We start from the raw sequence: 15,402 nt of genomic DNA, 5'->3' as shown, positions 1-15,402 counted from the left end.
GGTGGCCACACAGCCAGGAGATATGCTGACTGACCATTTGGCCCTTATAAAGCACTTACCTTGAGCCACATTGTGCTTTAATGGGCACAGATAAAAATGTTTAACAGGGCCCCGACTCAGGAAGGAAAGGCTTCCAGAATCTTAGGAATTACTGAGCCCACGTTCATTTTTGGCCCCAATACCCAAAAGATGACGCAGTTCAGGAAGTCCGTGTTTGTACTAAACACACCAAAATGATCTAAGGGAAAAAATGTAAACCCTATAAGAAATGGAAAATTAAGTGGAATTTATTCTTTCAAACTTCATCACAACATCAGGCAGTGGCACTACTGTCATCACTCCTGTTGGACAGATACGGAGAGTGAGGCACCGAGAGCACAGTAGCTTGTCCAGGTCACGCAGCTGGCAAGTGGTGGCCCTGCGATTGAGCCCCAGCTCCAGAGATCATGTTTACAAATTACCTTTCTCTCTATTATTTTATTTATTAATTTTTTCATCATATCACCTTTTAATCACTGTCATCATTGCTGCTGGGATCAAATCAGGTCCAAGAACAAGAGAGGAAGATGAAATATAACATTTATTTATTAATTTTTTTTTTAGAGAGAGAGGAGAGAGAGAGAGAGAAGGGGAGGGAGGAGCAGGAAGCATCAACTCCCATATGTGCCTTGACCGGGCAAGCCCAAGGTTTCGAACCGGCAACCTCAGTGTTCCAGGTCGACGCTTTATCCCACTGCACCACCACAGGTCAGGCGAAATATAACATTAATAGAAATGATTTTGCTGGCTAACACTGGTATCTGGTCAGCCTGAAAATTCAAGGAATTATTCACTTCGCTTGTCTGAACTCTCATTGTACTTTGTTACACCTTGATAGGGTAGTTATCATATCATAAGTTATTTACCTTATGTGACAACCATGCGATATACATATAACATGTAATCGTGGAGCATTTCATCTTTCTTAGGCTGGCACTCCATACGTACTGGGTTAACGCAGGACTGAGAAAATACTGAAGGAAACTAATTTTCCCACCTACATACAAGGGTGGGCAAAAGTAGGCTTACATACCCACTTTTGTTGGTTGTTGGTTAAACTACCAGCCATCATTATCTAAAAGATAAATCGTAAGTAAGGATATGAAATAATAACAATCAGCAGGCAAACAATTAATAAATAATAATGCAAGAATAAACCCTGTTTCATGAACTCGCAACTATAAACCTACTTTTGTCCACTCCCCACTGCAAACCTACTTCTACATACCCCTGAACATTTCCTTTATTCATTATAAGTAAAACCTAGAATTGCAAGCTCACTAATTCCAAGACCCTGATATTATTCATCATGCTAACATCATTTAAATGCATTTTATATTCTAAATAGACACTTTTAGGTGCTACGAAAGTTGAGTATGGAAACCATTGCATACCCGTGTGGTTGTATCTCAGCGACCTTCCTAGGGATGCCTTTTAGAAACTGTGGTTAGCAGCAGGAAGAGGCAGAAGTCAGGTAAGTCCCTCCCTCCCACAGTCCCTTGGGTCAATCAAAATTCCTGTTCTCTTCCTCCTTGACTATACTTAACAACTTCTTTATAGTTAGGCGGGGCTATTTGATTTGCTCTGGCCAATGAAATGTGAGGGGTTGGAGCAATAATGTCAAAATGAAGCCTCTCAGGATGGGTCTATCCCTGAATATGGTGACCAGAGCCCCTATGGTCCCACACTGGGTATGTAACATAAGCGAGAAAAATCCTCTCTTAGGTTACTCTGCTGAGGTTTGGGAGTTATTATTGCACCATGACACAGCCTAACCTGTTCAATACACTTCAATGGCCTTAACCCACTCCAGTGATCTAGCACCTTCCGGATTCAGTGTCAGCGGCTGCAAGTATCCCTCCTTCACCATCCCTACCTAAGCTTCACCTCGGGAAGGGGGTGACAAGGATTCTTTTCTTAACCAGATTCTAGTTTGGTCCACTGAGGTCTTTTTTAACTAGGTCTTGTCCGTGGGCATGTTCTCAAGAGCACAATTTTAGCAAAAGTCCTGCTAAGTCAATATAGCCAGAATCCCCCACCCTCAATATCTGATCATTGATATCTAATTGACATCTGATCGGGTTCCTCATACTCCACCGCCCCAAGAGATACAATGATATCTGATCAACTTGGCCTGACGTTAGCAAGGGTACTGTTAGGTCAGTTTAGCCTGAATCCTTCCCCTTAACCCTGATGTTTCTTCTCAGTAATTTTCCATCCACTGACTGCCACCCTTCCCCTTTATTATTATTATTATTTTTTGTATTTTTCTGAAGCTGGAAACGGGGAGAGACAGTCAGACAGACTCCCGCATGCTCCTGACCGGGATCCACCCGGCACGCCCACCAGGGGCGATGCTCTGCCCACCAGGGGGGAATGCTCTGCCCCTCTGGGGCGTCGCTCTGTTGCGACCAGAGCCACTCTAGCGCCTGGGGCAGAGGCCAAGGAGCCATCCCCAGCGCCCGGGCCATCTTTGCTCCAATGGAGCCTTGGCTGCGGGAGGGGAAGAGAGAGACAGAGAGGAAGGGGAGGGGGAGGGGTGGAGAAGCAGATGGGCGCTTCTCCTATGTGCCCTGGCCAGGAATCAAACCCGGGACTTCTGCATGCCAGGCCAACACTCTACCACTGAGCCAACCGGCCAGGGCGCCCCTTTATTATTAATTCCCATCATTCCTTGTTGTATTTGGAATTGAGCCCATTGCAGTGGTCAGGGCATCTATCACAACAGTGCCCTGAATAGAGACTGCCTTACAGTGTCTTTAACAAGTGTCATGCATACCTTTTTCTTTAACAGGTATAAAGACTAACAAAGCAGTAAGTGTCGTTGTTAAGCAAACAGTCCCCAGAACATGTGTCCTGGTTATAGCACCTCTCAGTCTGGACCTCCCCCAGGGAGCTCCGAGACTCTCCCCATGGGCTGCCCCATCCACCGCCCAGGCGTCTGGGGTTGACAATGGGAAGGTGGCATTTCCAATACCCTGGCTCATCTCCAAAAGCAAAGTTCTGCCCACTCGAGTGAGGGGCTCTGTCTGGGCAGAGTACACTAGAGAAAGGGAACATTTGAAGAAAGAATCATCTCCCCTCCCCTACAACTGTTTTATAACCTGACTTTTCTCTCTACTTTAAAATGTACAACGTGTGGGCCTTCAAATTCTAAGAATTCATATTTCTTCATTTTAAAAAACAAGAGGCTCTTAAGGCAAATGAGTACAGCCCCCCCCCCAAAAAAAATCTATCACAAAAAAATATAGGATTTTATTTTTGCTATTATATCAATTACTTTCCAGCAGCATTTGAAAATATTAAAAAGCTTCAAAGAAGAAGCAAGAAAATCTGTATTCAAAAACCAAAGCTGGCCTTTACCATGTTCCTGGGTGGTCCATATTTGCATTGGAAGATTTCATTTGGCATTTTAACTTATGTAAATAGATTCTCACTTTCCTCTGAGACTAAGCGCATTCAAAGGGCGAAGATCCTCTTTCCAAAGCAGCAGTAACCTATACCTTCCAAAAGTGAACAAAGTCACGCTTTTCAAGAAAACGGGCAGACTTTTTTGTTGTTGTTATTCTTTCTTCCACAAAATACACACCAACTCCCTGAACCCCTTGCTATTTTGATCCTAATGGGGTGGATGGTGAAACACTAGACGCGCCATCGTTTTAAAAGGGGATACTGTCAAAACACACAGTCCCCACAGGGCCTGCTTACCTTTCCAACCACCCAACCCCAACTACTGAAATTCCACAGGTCCATTCTGAGGCCGACTCCCATGTCCCCCCACACACATGGGCTCGCTGTAACACTCAACAACTTGACAAATGTTTAAAGGCTTCCATATGGGCAGTACAGGACCTAACTGCTTTCAAAAGGAGAGGACTTCATTCCATTTCAGCTGCTAAAATTCTTCAGCTTGTCAAACAAAGAAATGGGTACTATTTCAGGTTAAGAGCAGAAAAAAAAATCTGCATTCTGAAAAGGAAACTGACTGTAGGCATAAAATATAAAATATTGTGTCATTATTTAACCATTAGCGCTGTTTAAAATATACACATTGGCTCTTGGCTTCACTCTAGACATTAGTACAAAACAGAAGTCTGACAAATGAATCAAAACTTCCCCTCTTCCCACCAGAAAGGAACTAAAAAACTGCACTGCTCAGAGGAGAGTGTCAGATCAAAGCCAGATCAAGAAAATTCACCCCAGGGTTTCATAAAGGAAATCAAGACTCAAACTATCCTACCTGTCACTTGTAGAATGAAAGGTTGTCTCCTCAAGACTCGCCCACTCCCGCAGAAATGCTCGGTGTGATCCTGATTCAGGAAGACAAGGATTCCAGAATTCCAGGCATTACTAAGCCCACATTCAGACTGGGCCCAGACGTGTAATGGGGACTACATTTCAGGAAGTGAGCGAGTTTACTGAACACATTAAAATGATCCAAGGGGAAAGAATAAAATCTTGTAACAAAAGGAAAACAAAGCGGAATCTATTCTAGCTATTATTTTAAGTCACAAAGCTTGTTGAGCATCTATGCCACGTGAGACCCTAGGCTGGAATGTAAAAGGATATCTCAGGGAGCCCTGAGGATAAAAGGGGAAGGTGGCGTCCACACAACTGTAATTCAAAACAAAAGAAAAATTTAAATCATTCCTTTAGTTCAAAGGAGAACAAGATCACACACATCCCTGAGAAGAGAAGGCTAGAGAATGATACCATTGCTGCTGGATAATAAAAAGCCTCTCTCATGCACTGAGCACGTGCCATGCCCTGGACCCTGTCCACTCACGATCTGCAACTCTTACTTACAATAACTTCGCATTATCTCCACTTCACCCATGAAGAAACTGAGATTCACATAGGTTGTAAATGGGATACTGAGCCTCCTCCTTCCATTACCTTATGTCACCTCTTAGATGTCATGCTCTTATGTTGTAGCAAACTAAACAAATAAATAGACTCACATCACAGGAGAAAACCAAACATAAAAAGAAGGGTTCTTCAGAATAGAAAGTCCAGAAATAAAACCACATATATATAGTCAAATAATTTTTGATAAAGGGGCCAACAACACACAATGGAGAAAAGAAAGCCTCTTCAATAAATGGTGCTGGGAAAACTGGAAAGCCACATGCAAAAGAATGAAACTAGACTACAGTCTCTCCCCCTGTACAAAAATTAACTCAAAATGGATCAAAGATCTAAACATAAGACCTGAAACAATTAAGTACATAGAAGAAGACATAGGTACTCAACTCATGGACCTGGGTTTTAAAGAGCATTTTATGAATTTGACTCCACAGGCAAGAGAAGTGAAGGCAAAAATTAATGAATGGGACTACATCAGACTAAGAAGTTTTTGCTCAGCAAGAGAAACTGATAGCAAAATAAACAGAAAGCCAACTAAATGGGAAATGATATTTTCAAACAACAGCTCAGATAAGGGCCTAATATCCAAAATATACAAAGAACTCATAAAACTCAACAACAAACAAACAATCCAATAAAAAAATGGGAAGAGGATATGAACAGACACTTCTCCCAGGAAGAAATACAAATGGCCAACAGATATATGAAAAGATGCTCATCTTCTTTAGCTATTAGAGAAATGCAAATCAAAACGGCAATGAGATACCACCTCACACCTGTTCGATTAGCTATTATTAGCAAGACAGGTAATAGCAAATGTTGGAGAGGCTGTGGAGAAAAAGGAACCCTCATACACTGTTGGTGGGAATGTAAAGTAGTACAACCATTATGGAAGAAAGTATGGTGGTTCCTCAAAAAACTGAAAATACAACTACCTTATGACCCAGCAATCCCTCTACTGGGTATATACCCCAAAAACTCAGAAACATTGATACGTAAAGACACATGCAGCCCCATGTTTATTGCAGCATTGTTCACAGTGGCCAGGACATGGAAACAACCAAAAAGCCCGTCAATAGATGACTGGATAAAGAAGATGTGGCACATATACACTATGGAATAATACTCAGCCATAAGAAATGATGACATCGGAACATTTACAGCAAAATGGTGGGATCTTGATAACATGATACAAAGCGAAATAAGTAAATCAGAAAAAACCAGGAACTGCATTATTCCATATGTAGGTGGGACATAAAAGTGAAACTAAGAAACATTGATAAGAGTGTGGTGGTTACGGGGGGAAGGAGGGAATGGGAGAGGGAAAGGGGGGGGGGGAGGGGCACAAAGAAAACAAGATAGAAGGTGACAGAGGACAATCTGACTTTGGGTGATGGGTATGCAACATAATTGAACGACAAGATAACCTGGACATATTATCTTTGAATATATGTATCCTGATTTATTGATGTCACCCCATTAAAAAAAATAAAATTAAAAAAAAAAAGATATGGGAGAAAAAAAAATAAAGTAAAAAGATTTTTCAAAAAATAATAAAGTAAAAAGATTAAAATCAGATTCTGAATAGAATAAAACATTGTCTAATAACAGCTCATTATTTCAGTAATAATCTTTTATTACTGAAAGATTATTAAAATAATTTTTATAAGCTAGAAAAAAAAAAAAAAAAAAAAAAGAAGGGTTCTTTAAACCTGGCATTATTGGCATTCTGGGCTGGATAATTCTGTCTCACGGGGACTGTCCTCTGGATTATAGGAAGTTCAGCAGCAGCCCGAACCTCTACCCACTAGATGCCGGCTCACAGCCACCCTCTTTCCCCAACAGTGATAACCAAAAATGTCTCCGGACTTGCCTAATGTCTCCCAAGGACTACAGTCACTCTTGGCTGAGAATCACTGAAATAAAAGCATGCTGGAGTAGGCTGGTCTCTTCCTGTAAATCACTGAATAGGAGAGAGACAGCCATCCATCCATACGGTCACCTGCCTGAGGGCAGGAGATGGGACCAAGTGTTCTGCAGTCCTTTTGGCCCTGGCCACCGGAAGTTTGAGGCACACAGACTGGAGGCAGGAGACATGTCTCCTGGCAGCTGCCCCACAGACCTCTGCTGGACAAATGCATGTTCTTGAAACTGGCATTGCATGCCTGTGGCGTCCATGATGACTTTCTAAAGAGCCTGCAGGCACGGGAAGAGCTAATGGCATTCATTCAGGACCTCCTTTCCCACCTCCATTTTCACAAAAGCCCTTCTTCCACATCCCTGGATGGGAAAAAAATAGAGAACTCCAAATGGTACTGTGATGCTGACTGCAAGGTATAAAAATACTCTTTTGTTGAAGAGCTCTTTCAGGCACTTTTTAAATAGAGCAGGGGTCAGGAAACTTTTTGGCTGAGAGAGCCATGAACACCACATATTTTAAAATGTAATTCTGTGAAAGCCATACAACAACCCGTGTACGTTACGCATTATCCAATAAAAATTGGGTGTTGTCTTGGAGGACAGCTGTGATTGGCTCCAGCCACTTGCAACCATGAACATGAGTGGTAGGAAATGAATGGATTGTAATACATGAGAATGTTTATATATATATATATATATATATATATATATATATATATATATATATATATATTTCCCCCCCCCCTGAAGCTGGAAATAGGGAGGTAGTCAGACAAACTCCTGCATGCGCCTGACCGGGATCCACCTGGCACACCCTCCAGGGGGTGATGCTCTGCCCATCTGGGCCATTGCTCCATTGCGCTGGAGTCATTCTAGTGCCTGAGGCAGAGGCCATGGAACCATCCTCAGCACCCGGGCAAACTTTGTTCCAATGGAGCCTTAGCTGCGGGAGGGGAAGAGAGAGACAGAGAGGAAGGAGAGGGGGAGGGGTGGAGAAGCAGGTGGGCGCTTCTCCTGTGTGACCTGGCCGGGAATCAAACCTGGGACTTCTGCACGCCAGACCGACGCTCTACCACTGAGCCAACTGGCCAGGGCTGATGTTTTATATTTTTTACGTTATTATTTTTTTTAATTAAAGATTTGTCTGCAAGCCAGATGCAGCCATCAAAAGAGCCACATCTGGCTCACAAGCCATAGGTTCCCGACCCCTGAAATAGAGGTTGATGTGGTATTTAGATCTTAATTGCATTCAAAGAATAATGTCATAATTTACTTTTTAAAGGTCAAAGTTTACAGTATTCTGAAAACCACATTCATTGTGATTCTTCAAATGTTAACTGTTAAATGGAAACTGTTAGATGCCAACCTAAAACACTTGGGGGAGATGGGGCAGCAGAACTTTTAAAAATTCTTTAGAGGTGTTACTACAATAATCAAAACAGCATGGTAATGGCACAAAAACAGATATATAGATCAATGGACTAGAATAGAGGGCCCAGAAATAAACTCACACTTTTAGTGGGGTAAAGACAGTTTCTTCAATAAACGGTATTGGGAAAACTAGACAGATACATGTGAAAAAAAGAAACTGGACCACTTTCATACACCATATACAAAAATAAACTCAAAATGGATTAAAGACTTAACTCCTATAAGAAAACATGGCCAATAAACCCTTAGACATCACTCTAGCAATATGTATTTTGGATCTGTCTCCTTGGATAAGGGAAACAAAAGAAAAAAAATTAAAAGTAAGACTACATCAAACTAAAAAGTTTTTGCACAGTGAAAGAAACCATCAACAAAATGAAAAGACAACCTACTTGGTAAAAGAAGACATTTGCCAATAATACATCTGATAAGGAGTCAATATGCAAAATATATAAGGAACTTATACAACAGACATTTGGAAAGAGGCTCGACATCACTAACCATCAGGAAAATGCAAATAAAAACCACAATGAGCTATCACCTCACACCTGTCAGAATGACGCTCATCAATATATAAACAAGTAACAAAAGCTGGTAAAGATGCAGAGAAAAGAGAAACTCGAGCACTGCTGGTGGGATTGTAAATCAGTAGAGACATTATGGAGAACAGTAGAAAGATTCCTCAAACAGTTAAAAACAGAGCTGCCATACGATTCCACTTTGGGCACCTATTCAAAGGAAACAAAAACACAGTTTCGAAAAGATATATGCACCCTTATGTTCATTGCAACATTTCTACTAATAGCCAAAATATGGAAGCAATCTAAGTGTCCATCAATAGAGGAATGGGTAAAAAAGATGTAGTACACACACATATAGACATGGAAATTACCCATCAATAAAAAAGAATAAAATCTTGCCATTTGCAAAAAACAGATGGACCTAGAAGGGATCATGCTAAGTGAAATAAGTCAGATAAAGACAAATATCATATGATTTGCCTTATATGTGGAATCTAAAAAAAAAAATGAATAAACAAAACATAACAGAAACAAACCCATAGAAATAGAGAACAATCTTGATCATTGCCAAAGAAGAGAGGGTAAGGAGATAGGAATTATAAACAAACAAACAGACAAATAAACAAATAAATATTTTTAGAAACTACAGGGGAGAAACACTGTTGAATCACCATGAAGCACTGTTTTCAGGCAGAACCTGTTGATCGAGGGCAATCATCCTTTACAATGTCCAAGACTCATTTTTATCATAAAGAATGCCCTTGACTCTAACATCAATTCTTGCTCTGTGTGTTTGTTACACTGATGGCATTAGCTTGTCTGTATCTCCAAATTAAACAGAGGATTGTTCTATTAAGATTATAGCAAGAATATGAGTGAAGCATAAAAACATTAGGGATTAAGCAATATTTTGGAAGCAAGGGCAGGTGCTTGTGAGGATGTCAGGATTGATACTAGGTGAAGACTGAAAGGCGTGTAAGTCATCTGCTAAGCAGGAGTCCTCCCAGGGTTCACTATAAGTTAGTGTTTGTGATCGCAATGCAGCCACTCCATCAGCTAAGTCTAGAAAACTGAGCAGCTTCGAATCCGGCTCTGAAGTAAATTCACCTTTTCAATAATAAAGTCTTAACTTGTAGCCACCCTTGCAAAATCAGCTTTTAGGACTGCTTAGCAGTGGACTGCCGTGCATTTGGTGCTCAGCAAGATACCTGAAGACAGTGAGAATCAAGTATGTGGGGCTTCGGTGCACCTCAGGGCAGAAGGGCTGGCTCACCCCCACCACCCTGAAAGATGCCCAGTGTTCTTGTTTCCCTTCATTTAGACCTTTCCTATCAGCACGTCAGCATGCTCTGAAGGGACTCTTCGCCTGCCACAATAAAAAGTTACACGACACAGTACTTTTTGGCATCCCACATAGAGAGACAGTGAGATATGACAGGAAGAAAATAAACAGTCTTTGAACTTTGAAATCCAGCTCTTCCACTAACTGGCCTCATGTGGCCTTGACCAAGGGGCTGGATGTTTCCGAGCGTCAGAGTCATTGTTTATCAAATGAAGATAAAAATGTCAGCCTTCCAAGGATGCTGGGATGATCCGATGAACCATGAATGTGAAGAGGGTAAGTGCCCACTGAACAGCAAGCCATGCCAGGGCTGCCTGCCAGTCCTGGAGACTGCACTGGGTTGCGGGATGCATTCGTGTGTGCTGCCCCCACACCTGGGCACCTCTCGCTTGCCTTGGCAGTGAAATGCCAAAAATGTCCTGATAGCCAAGAACATTTTTTCTTGGCTGGCTCTGGCTGAACAAACTTGCCTTGTTTTCAACACATTTCAGTAGAGAGGCCTCCCTTCCACTCCCTTTTCCTAAACAGTGCATTGGAAACAGTGGTTCTTAATCTCTTTTTAGTCACAAATGTCCTGTTTCCCTAGAACACTTCATTTATGCACAAATTTATTAAAATTTTGCATCAATTTTACTGGCTTCAATAACCACCTAAAAACTGCCCTTCACCTACAACTCGTGTTTAAGAAGCCTCCTCTAAACAAAGACGCAGGAGATGCTTTATGAAGATGTGGGCTTCTCAGGATTGGCACCTGGCAGCCATGTCTGTTATAATGCCAGCTTCAGTCTGACCTCTGGTGTCAGGCTTTCTATAGAGGGAAAACAAAGGAATTGAGTCCAGGATATCAGTGAAAAGTTCACAGTCAAGAAGAATAATTTTCACATAAACCTGGGCAAAGGCTTTTCATAAATTTCAAAGAAGTAATATGAAAGTCAATTTGACTTTGTTAATTCTCAAAAAAGTCAACCCTAGAAGTTCACTGTCTCAGCAAAGTTTCTGAAAGGACATATTTTTCTCACATAGTCTAGGAGATGTAGAAGCCACAAAGTTTCTAGTAATAAGGGATCATGCTATTAAGAAAGCAATTATTGGCTCAGTGGTAGATCATCAGCCCAGCACGTGGAAGTCCTGGGTTCGATTCCCGGTCAGGGCACACAGGAGAAGCGCCATCTGCTTCTCCACCCCTCCCCCTCTCCTTCCTCTCTGTCTCTCTCTTCCCCTCCTGCAGCCAAGGCTCCATGGGAGCAAAGTTGGCCTGGGCGCTGAGGATGGCTCCATGGCTTCCACCTTAGGCTCTAGAATGGCTCTGGTTGCAGTAAAGCAACGCCCCAGAAGGGCCGAACATCGCCCCCTTGGTGGGCATGCCGGGTGGATCCTGGTGAGGCGCATGCGGGAGTCTGTTTGCTACCCCCCTGCCCCTCCCCACCCCACTTCCCACTTTGGAAAAATAAAAATTAAAAAAAAAAAGAAAGCAATTATTAATTATTTACTAGAACCAAGGCAATATTTGATTTCAAAAGAACTGTGGCCTTAATTTGGGTTTGCTATATCATCCACAGCTACCAATCAGTTAGTTAAAAAATGAAAACAAAATGTATGGCTACACTTGAGGCTTAAAGGAAATTACAGCTCACAGGGAAAAACAAACCCGAAAGAAACAGACAAGCTTGGCATTTTTCGTTTCTCACAGAGAACTCTAGCTAACATTGATGAGTTCTAGTTTTAGAATGAGAACTGATTTCAATTCTACTTCTGCTATTTATTAACTATAACCTCGAGTGTGTCACTTAACTCAATTTTATCATCTGTAAAATATGGATAATAATGTCTACTTCACACGATTTATGTAAAGAATAAAATGAGATAAACATAAGAAAAGAGCCTGGCATTCAATATATAAAAATTAGGCAATAAAATTGTTCTGAAGAGTATAGACCGACTGCCTGGGTTCAACACTAGCTCTACAACTTGTTAGCTGAACAACTTTCAGAAGGTTATATGGCATCTTTGTGCCTTAGTCTCCTCGTCTTTAAATAGAATTACAAATAGATTTGGTGAGGATTAAAGAAGTTAATACAAGGAAAAAATCGTTAAAAATGTAATATCTAGTCAAGTATTCTATACATTTCAGTAAATGTATTGGCAATACAATACATTTAGTAAATGCAGCATAATACAGTTACTAAATGTACTGAGCATTGGTAAAGCGCTCAACATAGTACCAACTTTTGTTTTCTTTGGTGGAGCAAAATGTGGAGAAGAATATACTGTAACCTTTCAATTGATGCTAGATTAAGTGACAGAAAGAAACAGAGTAACAAGGAAGAATGAATGGCCCTTTTAGGTAACTAACTATGGATGAAGTCTTTGCAGAGTCCCTGCTAAGAGACAAGACTGAGTTTCAAGACCTGGCATGTATTTCACAAGACTGGTTTGCAGGGCTGATCTGAGTATGGACAGAGCAGCACCCAGGACAGATCTACAAGTATTTCTTGACTCAGCACTGAAGACAAGGGAAAAGCTTATTTATGAAATGTAGGCTCAGGTAGGTGTTTGGGGAAGTAGAAAGGGTGGGGAGAAGTCAACAGAACCCCCTTTTAGATATAAAACATGCTGACAGAAATGCTGGTGAATTCCTCCTACCATCTCAGAAGTTAGTCAGAAACTAGTGACCAGGAGCCACTACTATAAGATCTCTGCCTCGCTGTCCTGTGAGTTGAGGGTTTTTTTTTTCTCTGCCCATAACCTTAATGGGGATTGTACCTAAGGATTGTAGATCTTAACGCCCAAAGAGCTTCAGATCAAGTTCTCAGTAGAAAAGGAGGAACAGCTGAGGGTGGGGAGAGGCTGAGCCTTCCCTCTCCTCCAGGGCACAGTGCTGCAGAGGCGGCAGCATCCCAGGCAAGGGGAGAGGAGAGGAAGCAGGTGAATCCATGCCTGAGGCCAGGGGCAACGAAGAAAGAGATGGTCTGGCCCCCAAACTGGGCCAAGAGCTGGTCAGTCTGGGAAAAGCCTGCATTGGGCCCCCAACCATATTATACAAACATCCCAAGGATGGTGTTAGAAGATTTTTAAGAGAAATGGCTCTTGGAGTACTGGACCCTCAGACCTTAAGAAATATTGGAGAGTTGGTTTCTATGAAGAGAACATTTGAGAGCTTAGTGGTAGGAGTGTCTGTTTTTATTTTATTGAGAAATATGGTCAGAAGATTAGAGTTTGGGCTTTTTCCCCCCACACCCAAACTTTCAGAGAAAGTTTGGCATTTTAAACAAAGTATTCATCACATTCCCACTTGATACCCCCAGGATGCAACTTGCATTAAATGCTCCATTTCAAATTTACTAATACTGTTCAACATATTCTCTATAATCTCCACAACGAAACTAGGTACACAGACGGCCGCCCCTATCTGTGCTAATATTAGCCTATGATGTCTTCTGCAGTTGCCATGCTTTACTGTGAGCTACACTTTCTGCTCATCTGGAATATTTGGAAGCAATTTTTCACAACCCCGAGCTACAGTTAGCTTAGAATGCCCACTTGAAAGGCATTTCAGGCAAGAAAATGGCTGGCTACTTTTCCCTGCCCCTTACCTAGATGTAGTAGATGCCAGGATCACGACTGTATTCCGTCATCCGCATTTGTGTTGAGTCCGATTTCCTAAGTAATTTCCTGTCTTGATCCTGGGTTTCTGCTTAACCTTATTAGCCGAGGTACCAATCAGGGGACTCGGCAACACTCAGTTTCCATCAGTGCTGCCAGGATCGCTGCCCTCACGATGACGACGCACAGATTTATAAGGCCAGACCGATTCGGGAGTGGGAGTGGGGGGAGGAGAGCCACGCGGCCGGGAAGGTGTTTACGAAACACATGCCCCCCCCCCCACCCACCGCCACCGCCGCCACACTTTTTTGCAGCAGTGCAAGAAACTGGCATCTTCCTGCGTAAGTGTTCATTAATGCCCTGCTGGAAGTGCATTCGCCCCTCCGACTTGGCGGGTAGCAACAGCACCCAGGGCTTGGCAGACAGCTGAAAATGAAATCCAACAGCATCTTTACCCCTCCCTCTCCGCCCCCCCCCCCCGGAGCCGTCAGCTGGTGGCTCAGAGGGGTGCGGATGTCACTGTCGCCGGCCTTCTGCTCCTTAAGAGAAGACCGAGGCGGGGCGCCCTCGGACGCCGCTCCCAGCCCACAAGGTGGGCGACAAGGTGAAGACACCGTGACCCCTCCTCTTCTGCACTCACCTCTCGGATCCGCTCGGGGACGTGCAGCAGGGGCTGCCGCCGGGGGCTCTGGCCGCCCTCGGGCGCAGCGGAGCCCGCAGGAACCCGGAGCCGGGGCCGGGGCTGGAGTCCTGCCGTGCCGCAGGGGCCGCCCTGCTGCCCGGGGCGGCAGAGGACGGGGACGGGCGCGGGCGGGCGAGCGCGACACCGCCGCCCGTTTCCCTGGACGCGCTCCGCGGCGGCCCCGGGCGGCGGCGCTCTAGCGGCACCCGGGCGGCGGGTGTGGCGCGCGCAGGATGTGCTGTCTCACGCTGCGCCTGCCGCTCGGCTCTCGCTCCGCTGGGAGCCGGCACATCCTCCCCCCCCCCCTCCCCCGGCCTGACACTGACAGCGCCCGGGGCGCCCAGTCTGCCGGGCTCGCCCCGGCCCAAGCCCTCCACGCCCCGCGCCCCTCCCGCGGGAGCGCCCCCCGGCTACCCCTGTCCCCCACCGGGTCTCTCCAGGAGAGGTGGCGCCGGCCCGGAGGCTGGTGACCAGCAGGGGACCTGGAGAGATCAATCCCTCTATTCCTGTGCAATCGACAGGACTCACCTAAGTTGCTGCAGACAGAAAAGCTTCGGTGTTTGGGGAGCTGACGTGCCCGCATTGAACAACTTTCTCTCCCAGACAGCTACTCCAAGGTCATTTAAGTAGAAATAGAAAGCTCAGATCTATCTGCTACCCCCAAAGACGTATAGGTCTGGTTGATCCCTATTTTTTCCTGAAGAAAAAATATATATATGGCTTGCCTCCACAGCATTGCTTCTCGGAGTCCAAAGTTTAAAAACCTGGGTACCCGTTCTCGGACTTCCCCAGAGCTTGCCATAACAGCTAGCTAAAATTTAAGACCCAGAAATGGAGTTTGGAAATCTAACCAGTGAGGGTTTGGCACCTTTTTATAGGTAAGCTGTTCATCACGTTTCTTGAATTTCTGTGATAAAAACTAGCTGGAACTTTAAGGGAACAGACAGTAGGGAGGGTCTGTGGGAGGAGCTAGGGCTTATAGAAGTTCCGAAATAGTA

General features: G+C 43.8%; 1 protein-coding gene across 9 annotated transcripts in view; it reads right to left on the bottom strand.

Annotated features, from left to right (window-relative positions):
• Positions 1-14,639, bottom strand: part of DYNC1I1 (dynein cytoplasmic 1 intermediate chain 1) — a 343,873-nt gene extending 329,234 nt beyond the window's left edge. For 6 of the 9 annotated variants that reach the window (XM_066238409.1, XM_066238408.1, XM_066238410.1 and 3 more), the window contains exon 1: positions 14,363-14,478. The gene's annotated coding sequence lies outside the window, so the exon portion shown is untranslated. Of the gene's footprint in view, positions 1-13,712; positions 13,908-14,362 lie in introns of those variants that run through there. The other 3 variants (XM_066238414.1, XM_066238415.1, XM_066238406.1) reach the window with 3 other exon arrangements.
• Positions 14,640-15,402: the final 763 nt, after the last annotated feature.

Source organism: Saccopteryx bilineata, chromosome 7, assembly GCF_036850765.1.
Source record: "Saccopteryx bilineata isolate mSacBil1 chromosome 7, mSacBil1_pri_phased_curated, whole genome shotgun sequence".
Classification (NCBI taxonomy): Eukaryota; Metazoa; Chordata; class Mammalia; order Chiroptera; family Emballonuridae; genus Saccopteryx; species Saccopteryx bilineata.
Note: the sequence above shows the minus strand (reverse complement) of the source record. Positions and strands in the feature narration are given on the sequence as shown.